We start from the raw sequence: 12112 nt of genomic DNA, 5'->3' as shown, positions 1-12112 counted from the left end.
GACGGCTGCGACCATCTCCTCCATGTGGTCCAGGGCCTCCTGGTGTGCTGGACTCCCCCCTCCAGTCTGCAGTGCTGCCTTCCTGTTCCTGGCCATTTTTTCCTTTGTCCTACGTTTGCATTCATGCCAGCGTTTCTTACACTCGGTGACTGTTCTGCGTACTTCAGCCACACTGTTGATCTTGTCAACAATTTGTTGCCATATGGCCTCTCTCCTGCTGATTGGCAACTTAGAGGTGATGAACAGTTGGTGCTGGTGTTCCGTCACCTCTTAAACCAGGATTTCCTGCTCCTCTGCACTGAAGCGACACTTTCTTTTTTTTCTATATATGTCCTGGTTCCTGTATGGATCATCCTGGCTGGTTCCTGGTCTGCTGTCATCTTCCTGGGGTCTGTAGTGGCATCTGGGATTCATTTTGGCTCTCCTCTGCTGAAAGGGCAGTGTTCGCGGGTATTTTTGACGCTATTGCGTAAAAAAAAACCGGCGCTTTCCGGGTTGCGCTGTCATAAATCGACCCACAGTCATTTACGTCGCGTTAACGTTGTTTTCCTTTACGACTTGACGCCGCGATGTGCGTAAAAAAAAAATGACTCCCACCTAGTGGTTGCACTGCCGTGCGTCAAAGTATAAATTTGACACCCGCACGGCGCATCGAAATGGCGTTAGCCGGCGGTGAAATTTTTGATGCAAAACTGCGCCGGCGCAGCTTTGCGTCAAAAAGTATAAATATGGGCCTTAGTGTCACCTGCACAACATCTCCTTGGACAGAAGTACCAGGTTACTGATGTCAACAACTTCACTCAGGCTCTCCCCTTAGCTGTAGTGAAACTTAGTTGGGGTGGAGTTACTGGCTTAAAGCAGGTGGAGGAATCACCTAGCTTACCTGTAGACTGTCTCTTAGGCAATGACCTAGAGGCCTCAGGTTGGGCTGAGGTAGAATTAAGGATCCATGAATCAATGCTGGGTATCCCTTTGGAATTGCTTCCTCTCATTTCAGGTGAAATGAAAAAGCAAAGAAGAGAACGTAGCCTGAAGTCTGAGGATTCATCTCATCCAACAGGTAAAAAGGGTATCAAAGTATCACTTCCCCACCCTACCACTAAGGATACCATCGATGTGGTGGGAGAAACCTCTCCTGGGGTAGAACCTGTACCAAGATAGCCCACAGCTGCCACAGCTGAGCTCCCAGAGGTAAAGGTACCTCTATGTGGAACTACTAAGTCAGATGTGCAAAATTGCGCCATTTTAGTAAATATGGAGCATCCCTCAGCGCTCCCATAGAACATGGGGGGGGGGTGACTGTCACAGGAGTCCCACCAGTTCTGATATCTGGCAGTACCGATCCAGAGTGGAGGGTGCAGGAGGCCAGATGAAGGGGTGAGATGGAGAGGAATTCCCTAGTGGAGAACCTGGACGGTCAGCTCTAAGGTCAGAGCTCCCCAGGAATGACCCTTGTGATACCACCTCTGTTCTGTGGGGGGGCATCATGCTCTTCCAGATAGGCAGGGGACAGGAGACCAGAACCAGACAGACTGTTGTGCTGCAACAGAGGAAGATGTTTCCCTTGGTGACGGTAGGAATATTCTCCAGGAAGTCCTGACTTGCCAGGCACAGGTCCAGCCTCAGTGTACAAACCCTAGGTTTGAGGGTCACGTTCAGGGTGTCTCCCCTGACCTGGAGGGAAGGGTGACTGCTATCAGTGTCCCTACAGTGTTATCTTCGGTGGGTACTCTCCTTGATGGGGGGGTGGTGCAGAACTCTGGAAGGGGGGCTAAGGGAGGGAGAGACCCACCTCTGACCTGGTTCAATATAAGGGTACCGTCTCTGGGTTGGGAGAGCAGTTACATATAGTGGCCCTGCCCCGGTCAGAGAATTGTGCATGTCAGCTGGCAACATCACCCTGACAGTTATGGAGTCTGGAGGTACCACTCCTTAAGGAAGGGCATAGAGCACAGAGGAGGAGGGCGGGGGAGGAAGGACTCACCCCTGGGCTCCTTCCAGACATAGCATACAGCCCCTGGGCTTGAGTGCCAGTCTCAGAATTCCACCCCTGAAATGGTGAGAGGAAAAGTGGAAAAAGGGTGCCAGACAGTTGGGGCTAGCGCCCCCCAGTCTGAGGAACCACAGAAGCTAGAGAGCCCTAGAAGGGCAGAGATCTGGCCCTCAACACTGACAGATGTCAGTGGACACTGTGGTTTGCTGTCCTTGTGGACAGGGTTGCCCTTGAGATGGGGACAGGAGTCACACCTGATGGTAGAATGGGCCACACCACTACGTTGGCCAGGGTGGGACTGTCTGCCTACTGGGATACCTCTGTGAGCAAAGAAAGGTTAGGTGCTGCACTGATGGGGTCCACAGGTGAGGAGAAGGATTCCCCATGGGTTAGTTTAGCGGGCTCCGTGATTATGGACAGTGGGATCCAACTGGGTTCAGAAACGCGAAGAAGTGGGATGTGCTCCTGCTGTTGTGGGCCAGGGTCCATGTTCTATCAAGGTATTGATTTGTCTCCCCTAGCTTTAGGCTGGCGGGCAGTTGTGTTGGACCCTTCCCTTTTTGCAGGCTCATCCCCAAACCTATTGCCTCCTTCCTCCTACTTTCTCTGACCTGTTTTTTTTGGCTTTAGGACTCTGGGTACTTTACCACTACTTGCAGTGCTAAAGTGCATATGCTCTCTGTCTAAATTGTATTGGTGAATGGTGTATCCATGATTGCTATGTATGATTTATTAGTAAGTCCCTAGTATAGTGCACCACGTGTGTACAGGGACTGTAAATAAAACGCTACCAGTAGGCCTTCAGCATTGATTGTGCCACCCACATGAGAAGCCCTGTAAACATGTATCAGGCTTGCCACTGCAGTGTCTGTGGATGTAGTTTTGCACTGCCACATTGACCTGGAAAGTGAACTCCCTTGCCAGGCCCAAACCTTCCCTTTTACTACATGTAAGTCACATCTAAGAGAGGCCCAAGGCAGCCCCATTGACAGAGTGCAGTGTATTTAAAAGGTATGACAGATACAGGTGTGCTTTTGATGTCCTGATAGTGAAATACTGTCAACTTGTTTTTTCCCTATTGCAAGGGCTATCTCGCCTATGGGTTAGCATGGGGACTGCCTTTAAATGTCTTTTAAGTGCAGTTTCCCCTTGGGAACAGATAGAGATATGGAATGTGGGGTCTCCGAACTCACTATTTAAACATACATATTTTATAGAGTTGATTTTAGATTGTCTATTTGAAAATGGCATTTTTAGACAGTGAGCATTTCTTGCTTAACCATTCTGTGCCTCTGCCCGCCTGTGAAATACACATCTGGGTGAGAGTGACATTTGGGCTGGTTGTGAATTCCCTCTAGACAGTGACACAAAGGGAGCTGAGGAGTATCCTGCATTTCCTGATGACTCTTCTGGGCTAGAGTGGGGAGGGAGGAGCTGACCTGAAAGTCTGTGTCTGTCCTCACACAATGCAATCTGCAACCCCCTGGTGTGTATCTGGGGCTAGGCCTGGGCAAGGCAGGGTCTTGTGTGCAACAGAGACTTTTCTTTGAAATGTGCCTACTTCAAAGGCAGAATTGAGTACCAATAGTGGACCGAAAACCCCAGACTTTCAGATTACTTCTGGATCAAGAGGAACCTCTGCCATGGAGAAGAGCTTGATGCTCGAGGGCCACCTGTCACTCTGCCTGTTGCTTTGCTGTGCTTGCCTGCTGCTTCTGCCTAAGAGGCAAAGGACTGGACTTTGCGTTCTGAAATCCTGCTTGTGAAGTTTCTCCAAGGGCTTGAACTGATTTTGCCACCTATTAAAAAGTCTCCGGGACATAAAAGACTTCCCCTAAACAGCGTCTGGGTTTTCTTGCTGTGGACCCTAACTCGCCAGGTGGTGCCTATTCCAGTTTCTGGGCCTTTGGGAGTGAATGCTGACCTGAAAACAAGAAGAACCAGGTGCACTGATTCTGGAGGACTCCCGGACCGAAGCTGCTTCCCGACTCCGTGACACCACCTGCACCCGATTCCGTGGTTCCCGGTGGAGTAGGACGACCGCGACTGGCACCGCAGACCCCACACCGACTCAGTCCCACTGAGGTCCCGTGATTTCCTGAGTCCTGAGTTCGGTGACACCCAATCCCACTGTGGCACCTGTAGCATGACTGCGACCCCATGAGGTCGCTCAACATATCTTGACCACGCTGGCTCATCAGGGACCGATGCCTCGTACTGACACCACATCACATCTTCTGGTCTGCAGTGAGGAACAAACACCGCACCAGATCCGGTGATGCTGCACCTCCTCAACTACGTGCACCGGCTTATTTTCTTCGTTACCAAAGGCACTTTACCTGGGAGTCCGTGTGACTCCGGGACCAGTGCCGCTTCCCCTTGAGTGGCGTCAGACTCTTGGAAACTACATTGTGATAGCCCCAGTTGGAGCTATTGCATTTCTCAGTGTTTTTTTTAAATAAGGATTTTGGGGGTCATTACGACCCTGGCGGTTGACGAAAGAAGTGGCGGTTTTACCGCCAGCAGGCTGGCGGTAAAAAATTGGAATTATGACTGCCATGGTCATCCGCCACTTCTCCGATCAGACCGCCATGGTGGAGATGACCACTGGGCTGGAGACTTGGGTCTCCAGCCCTGTGGCAGTCACAAGACCGCCGGCGGTATCATGACCCGGCTTACCGCCATGGAGTTCATGGGGTTTGGAACCGCCATGAAATCCATGGCAGTAAGCACTATCAGTGCCAGGGAATTCCTTCCCTGGCACTGATAGGGGTCTCCGCCACCCCCACCCCAGAGTCCATCCCCAACACCCCCACCCCCTGCCACCCCCAAAGGTGGCAGGACCCCCCCTCCCCGCCCCTACCCCCGACATCACAACACAGACACACACCCGACACGCATGCAGGCACCACCAAAACACATTCCCGCACACACACGGACAAACATGCCAACAGACACACACACAGTCATACATGCACACCCTCATTCAGACATACACGCACACATCCATACAGACATACATGCAGACAGACACGCACACATTTCCATTCACACTATACCCCGCATGCATACACGCACTCACACACCCCCTCTACATACTCACACGCACACCTCCATGCACGCACACATCACACAACACCCCCCCACCCCTCTCCACTAACGGACGATCAACTTACCTTGTCCGTTGATCTTCCGGGAGGGGACGGGATCCATGGGGGCTGCTCTGCCGCCACCACACCGTCAACAGAACACTGCCACGCGGTGTTCTGTTGACGTGGCGGTGGAGCAACCTCCACTTCCCCGCCGCCTGCTAGTATGGCTGCTGGCAGCCCTCTGTCCGGAAAAGGACGGAGGGCTGCCAGCAGTCATAATACGCGAGCGGAAAAACGCCACCACTGGCAGTCTTCAGCACGGCAGTCCCTCAGCGGTCTTGTGAAAAGACCGCCGAGGTCGAAATGACCCCCTTAATCTTTTAAAATTCATAGTTCTTTTTGTGTATGTTGGATTTTTGTTGGCTTTTTCTTGTTTGATTTAGACAAATATTGGCTATTTTTCTAAACAGGTGTGGAATCCTTTTGTGGTGTTTTCACTGTGTTGCTTTGTGTGTTTGTGCAAATACTTTACATATTGCCTCTGAAGAAGCCTGACTGCTTGTGCCAAGCTACATAGGGGTTGAGCAGTGGTTATCCGACCTGTGTATCCTCCTTATCCTGACTAGAGTCAGGGTCCCTACTTGGACAGTGTGTAAACTGACTGCCAACTAAAGACCCCATTTCTAATAAACATCTAAGAGGTGAGTTACAATACAGGTAGAATATTGGTCTAAAATATCATGAAAATATATATAAGGAGTGCCAGAGAGGAGATATTCAAGACGGTAGATCATAAAATCAGAGGAAATGCCTAAGAATTCTGTGACAAATTGTGACGTTGAACCAGGAGGCCTATAAATGACCATTAATGCTAACTATTCAGTTGGAGACATAGATATGTACTAGAAGTATTTTTGTCCGATACATTTATTTTCTATTTTAGTCAGTTTCAGTGATTATTTGTAGATTATTTCTTCCTGACCATCTCTCCGCTGGTTTGGGCTATCATTTCTACTTTAAAACCTAATGGAATAAAAGGAAGAATAGCAGTTTCAGATTCTGCCTTTACCCAGGTTTCTGCAATTCCAAAGATATCAAATTTATGGGGGTTCTAACAAATCCTGAATTCCAAAAAAAACATGCTTGGGCCATGATTGCACATTGATGAGACCCATTTCATCCGCTCAATTTTATTGATACGGAGGTATCTCGAAAGACAAGCATTTCTTCATAGTGAAGAGTCAACAGGATCAGCAGAATATAAAAATGCGTAATAATCAGTCCTACCATCATTAACTAAAGTTTACTTAGGTTTATTGTTGTTCTTCTCTTCAGAGCTAGTACCCTCCATTAGCATACCTTCCACTCCCAAGGATATAGTGATGGAAGAAAAACAGCACTTCACAAGTTCATCCCCAGTATAACGATTAAATGTATGGCGTTCATGAATCAATCCAACATAGTAACCTCCCATGTTCAGATTTGGAAATGCCCAAATGCACACTCCAGCGGGGCTGTTTTTATATGTGTGGCAGCACACTGAACAACAAAAGTTAGGCCATAGTCCTGCCACCAAATATCCTACTCCTAACATGGTTTTTAAGCAAAGAGATGAAAGAAAGGCCCCACAGGTGCCTACTCGGTCACCACAGGGAGTGAGCAATAAAAAAAAATGAAAGCACAATTAAACAACATACAACTTGAACTCATTTACAAGCCACACAAACCTAGGGCCTCATTTAGAGTTTGGTGGACAGGTAAATATGTCACTATGTGCTGGATTTCATGCCTGCCTTAATGCAAGTGCCATAGGATATAATTCACCTGTAATAAGGTGGATGTAATATCTGTCATGTTGGTATCAGAGTAACCCATCTACCAAACTCTAAGTCAGATTCTAAGACAGCAGCTTCAGCAGAAGGTAGATTAACAATTGCAGGTTTGCTCAAAGCTCAAGATACAATTGTGATATTAAATATTTATGCTTGATTGAGTTTATGTAGTTTTTGTAATGGGCTAGCAATATTTGAACATTTTTAATCAAGTTTAGAAAAAATATCCCTTTTAACAAAGTTTATTTACTAGGTCCATTGGTGATTTGCAGTGATAGCTAATTGACGGATACATAAATGAACATTGCATGATTCTAAATTAGCTCTTGAACACCTATCAAGTGCACATTACATATTTCCATGTTAAAATGGATGACATGAGCATTTACCCCTTTAGATAAATGCCTAACTTTTCCCACTTTTTACTGTGTCATTGCCACTCATGTGACTCATGTCTTCAGAATCTCACTGGCATATTTTTTATGGATTAGTCCTTCTTTTATATATATATATATATATATATATATATATATAATGAATTTTAGTGGTTATAAAGTAAATTCAGTTGACAACTTAATAGAGGTTGATACGTTTGCTGTTTTGTTAATGCAGATTATTTGCACTATGTCCAAAATTTCAGACACAAATGATGATTGAGGTGCTGTAACACTGTTTCTTAATCTAAGAAACGATAAGATTTCTGGATGAATAGTTCATAGGTATTTTTAGTAGATTACATCTACCTGGGAATTTCCTATTTAGGCAAATAGAAGTTCAGTATTAATTCAACATTTATTTTATTTGGTATCATGTTCTTTTTTCATATACATAGATTATTGCTTTGATTAAACATGAGACTTTAATAAAGGAACATGTGATTCTTTAAGAATTTAAACCAGTAAACTAGTTCTGGTACGCACATTTTCTGGAGCAGGCCTCTCGAGGTGGCTAATCAGTCACATGCAGATTTATTTTATCACATATCAAATCAAAAGTGAGTGAGGTATAGCAAAGAGTAGAATGTGCCTATACATACCTTAAGGAAGAGTTTGAAGTCATAACCCTTGGGCCTCGTAGACATATTTGATGAAATTAGTCTTTGAAAGTTACATAATTTCAAGAAAAGCACAGGCAAACTCAATTTACCCTTTGGAAAGAAATGGGCCATTAGTTGTGTGGCCTGCACAAGTAATGGGTCCATATTTACCTTCCATTGGGAACCAAACACCCCAGTTGTAGTACCTCACTCTCTCAAGGTAGCGGAGCAGAGCAGTCCAAGGCCTACTCAAGGAAGGTGGTGTGGGCTAATAATCAATTAACATTCACTGACAAACAATAACAACACTCAATGAATATTTCCCCAGTCTGTGCTCTTTTGTACACACAAACACTGCTCAATTCTATGTGGTTATTTATAAATATATATATAAGGCTGGTGAAAATACCTCTGATAATATTAAGCAATCACCTTTTGCCAATAAAGGGGTTAAGATCAACAAACCATATGTCAGAAACTATCATTTTAGGAGTCAATGAAATAATGAAAAATAACCATGCCTGATTGCACTTATCAATGTTAACAAAGCATATGCACTTTGATCAATAGTCACTGTCAACATTATTAGTTCAATAAAGTATTTACAAATGAACTTCCCATGTGTCTGTATGCTTTTTATATACTTTCAACCATTGGAAATGCAATTGTAAAAACATCCCTAAGAGGACATCACATTTTGATCACACACCTAAAGGGCCTGTAGTACATGTATCTGCTTTTAAATACATTGAGGCCACAGTAACTGCAGCTGTAGACTTAGGGCCACATGTAGCAAGCTTTTGCATGTAGCAAGCTTTTTGCACGTCACTGTTTGCGACATGCAAAAAGCACATGGCAATGCACATACCCCGTTTTGCGATTTGGTAACCTGGTTACCGAATCGCAAAACAGGTTTGCGACTCGCAATTAGGAAGGGGTGTTCCCTTCCTAACTGCGAGTCGCAGTGCAATATAGGATTGGTTTGAGACCGCGAACGCGGTCGCAAACCAATCGCATTTTGCCCCTTTTTCAAATGGGTGGTAACCCATTCGCAAAAGGGAAGGGGTCCCCATGGGACATCTTCCCTGTTGTGAATGGCACAGTTAAAAAAATTTCAGAGCAGGCAGTAGTCGTATGGACCACTGCCTGCTCTGAAAAGAATGAAACGAAAACGTTTCATTTTTCGTTTTTGTAATGCATCTCGTTTTCCTTTAAGTAAAACGGGCTGCATTAAAAAAAAAAACTGCTTTATTAAAAGGCAGTCACAGACATGGTGGTCTGCTGTCCACAGCAGGCCAACATCCCTGTGAGGTCCGGCATTCACAAGGGGGTCGCAAATTGCGACCCACCTTATGAGTATTCATGAGGTGTGCATTTGCGACCCCCTTGCGAATCGCAGATGGTGTCAGCGACACCATCCAACATTCAGAATTGCAACTCGCACATTGCGAGTCGCTCTGACTCTCAATTTGCAGGTCGCAATTCTGAATGTTTCTGCATGTGGCCCTTAGCCCCTGAAGAGCACTGCACTCCCAGATATACAGCACATGCAACATCCTGGGACATGCTTGTAACAAACAATGATGCCTGGAATGGTGTGATGCTATTAGTATTTGACCACCTACTCCATCTTGTCTACTGACTCCATTGTGTGCTTAGCTTCAGGTGCCATCACATCGGTGGCGCAGGCATTTTTCCACAAAGCTTGTTTTCTACACTGAACATGTTTTCACTCTTCTCACCAGAGCAAGGAACATATTGTGGGGGTATGGAGGTGATAAGAGTGTACCAGGGTAAGAATGTTTTCAGCAGAGAAAGCTACAGCTCTGTTGCAGGAATGCGCATTGGGGCCTGGCCTTTTCTTTTGCATGTTTCGACACAGACCAAGTACAGATAGCAATTGATGTCAATACCCAAAGGGAGGGGTCCATTACTTATTTCTTGAGTTAATTTAAGGTATATAAAGTGGGGAAAACTATACACTGACACAGAGGAACTCGTTTTGGACGTGGGCGCACTGCCCAATCCGATCCCATCTCAGCTGCTCAGCGTACCCCAGCTTGATGCTGGCAAGGCAAGGATAATGATGGATTCAACTTTTAAAGTACCTCCTCTGGCCCTAACGGGGCACTACGATACCTCTGCAGCTCCCCTACACTCTTTAATTATGTTTTGGTGGTGTCCCTGTCATGTTGCGACCACCACAGCAACAGAAATTATCTTTGCCAAATTTCGGCCTCACAAGGCATTAATGGAGCTCTCCTCTATGATTGTGCATATTGATGAGCACCTCTTCTGCTGCTCCAGGGAGAGCCGATGCCTTGTTTCTTCTCTTCTGTTTTCTGCCACATGGTCTTAAGCCATGTGGCCCTTTTCCTATATGGTGGGACTTCGGAGTGACCGGTCCCACCCAGACACCCTGAATACTGAACTTTGGTGGGAGCAGCGCTAGGAGCCCACACCAGGATGTCCCAGCTGGCTCCCCATGTGGTCCACACTGCGGCATGCAGCCACAGGAGCAGCAGTCTGACATTCCCCACCCAAACCAGTGGGCAGGCAGCTACATATAGTGGGGGCTGCCTGCTTCCCTCAGACATTGGTATGGTGAGTGGGGCAGGCCTGCCACTTCTCAGGAGGACATAGTGGCACTCTCCCAACTCTGTTCCCTCTCATGGGGCCTGGAGCTGGGGCCCCTGGCTTCTCCCCATCTTTTTGTGGTGTTGGGGACCCAGAATTGGGGGTATTGTGGCCTCCTAATTAAAATCCAGCCTGGGCTTGGAAGATCCTGACTCTCTTGTCTCTGGCGAGGGTGCCTCACGCATTCCTCCTCTGAGGAAAATTTAGAATTTGACTCCTTGCATCAACCCCCGCCCACCCCATGAGGTTTCCTCAGTCAGCAGCAGAGCTCTGCGTGCTCTAAATTCTGGGGGGTCCAAGGTCAGATCTTTCTCCAGGAAATAGCTTGGGTCCCTTTGGGCCAATTTGCATGCTCTTAGGATCATTTTGCTCCTGATGGTGAGCCCTATCCACCACTTTCCTCAGGTGTCCTGGCCTTTAAGGTGACACACTTGGCAATGGACTGGCATCACTGGGTCCCTCTACCTGCCTTAGTCCTTTGTTACTGGAGCTTCTCTTTTCCTTGGAACAGAAGTCCAGTCTTTTTCCTAACTAGTCCTCAAGTAGTATAAGGGGCTCAGCTTCCCTGGTCCTGTGGAGAGCCCTACTGGTTCTAGGGTCAACCAAAGTCAGAGCCCTTAGTCCAGATGTGCATCAGGGAGTTCCTCCTTCAAATTGTTCAGAGCTCCCGCCTCCAGTCCCAGTGTCAAGCAGAAAAACACAACCAAGATGGGGCTCCCTCTTGTGCAAGACCTTTTAAGTGTGGGTGGAATGTTCCAAACATGAGGCACTTCTGGCCTATCCTCGGATGCCACATCACCTCTCCACCCCTGTACCAGCCCTCCTACACAGCTCCTGTGACATAAAAATGGCATCACCCAGGAGTCATTAGTTACATCTGCTCTGTGGGCATCCACTCCGTGCCTCGCTGACATCACTGACAGGGCCTTTACCACCAGTTCTTCAAAGGGAGCCAACTACCCTCCTGTGTTGGCTCTAGATACCTGGGCTCTGACCGTTAGTCAGTGGGGTAGGACTAGCCCATCCCTGGTATAGTTGACAGCCGATTGATAGATGTTGATTCTTCATCCCCATCCACTTCCTCCTCAGCAGCTGAGTGAAACACTCTTACTGGTTTCCCTTTGTCTGAGTCGGCCGTTGTTCCTGCTGCTGGGGGGAAATCTAATTAACTTGGCACAGCAAGGTGAAAATATGCCAGGGCTCTGATCCTGAGCTGACAAAATATGACAATCCTAGATGACCCATAAGCTGTAAAGATATCTTTTTGAAAGTTATAGAATAGATTTTCCCTCACAGGTTAAGGCACAATGTGATCTGTCATTGGTTTCTGTAGGCCAAAGAGAAGTGAAACTGCACAGTAAGGCAGTCTTTCTCAAAGCTGCAAAAGAGATTTTGGCACTGCAAACAATACAGTAAACCACACTGACTTTTTCGCTATGAGTGTACACTTACTATATAAGGCCTGCCCCAGGTCAATATCCAATCCTGCACAGCTCCCTCTGTGCTAGGCTACCTATAGGCA

Source organism: Pleurodeles waltl, chromosome 8 (genome assembly GCF_031143425.1).
Source record: "Pleurodeles waltl isolate 20211129_DDA chromosome 8, aPleWal1.hap1.20221129, whole genome shotgun sequence".
NCBI classification, from domain to species: Eukaryota; Metazoa; Chordata; class Amphibia; order Caudata; family Salamandridae; genus Pleurodeles; species Pleurodeles waltl.
Note: the sequence above shows the minus strand (reverse complement) of the source record.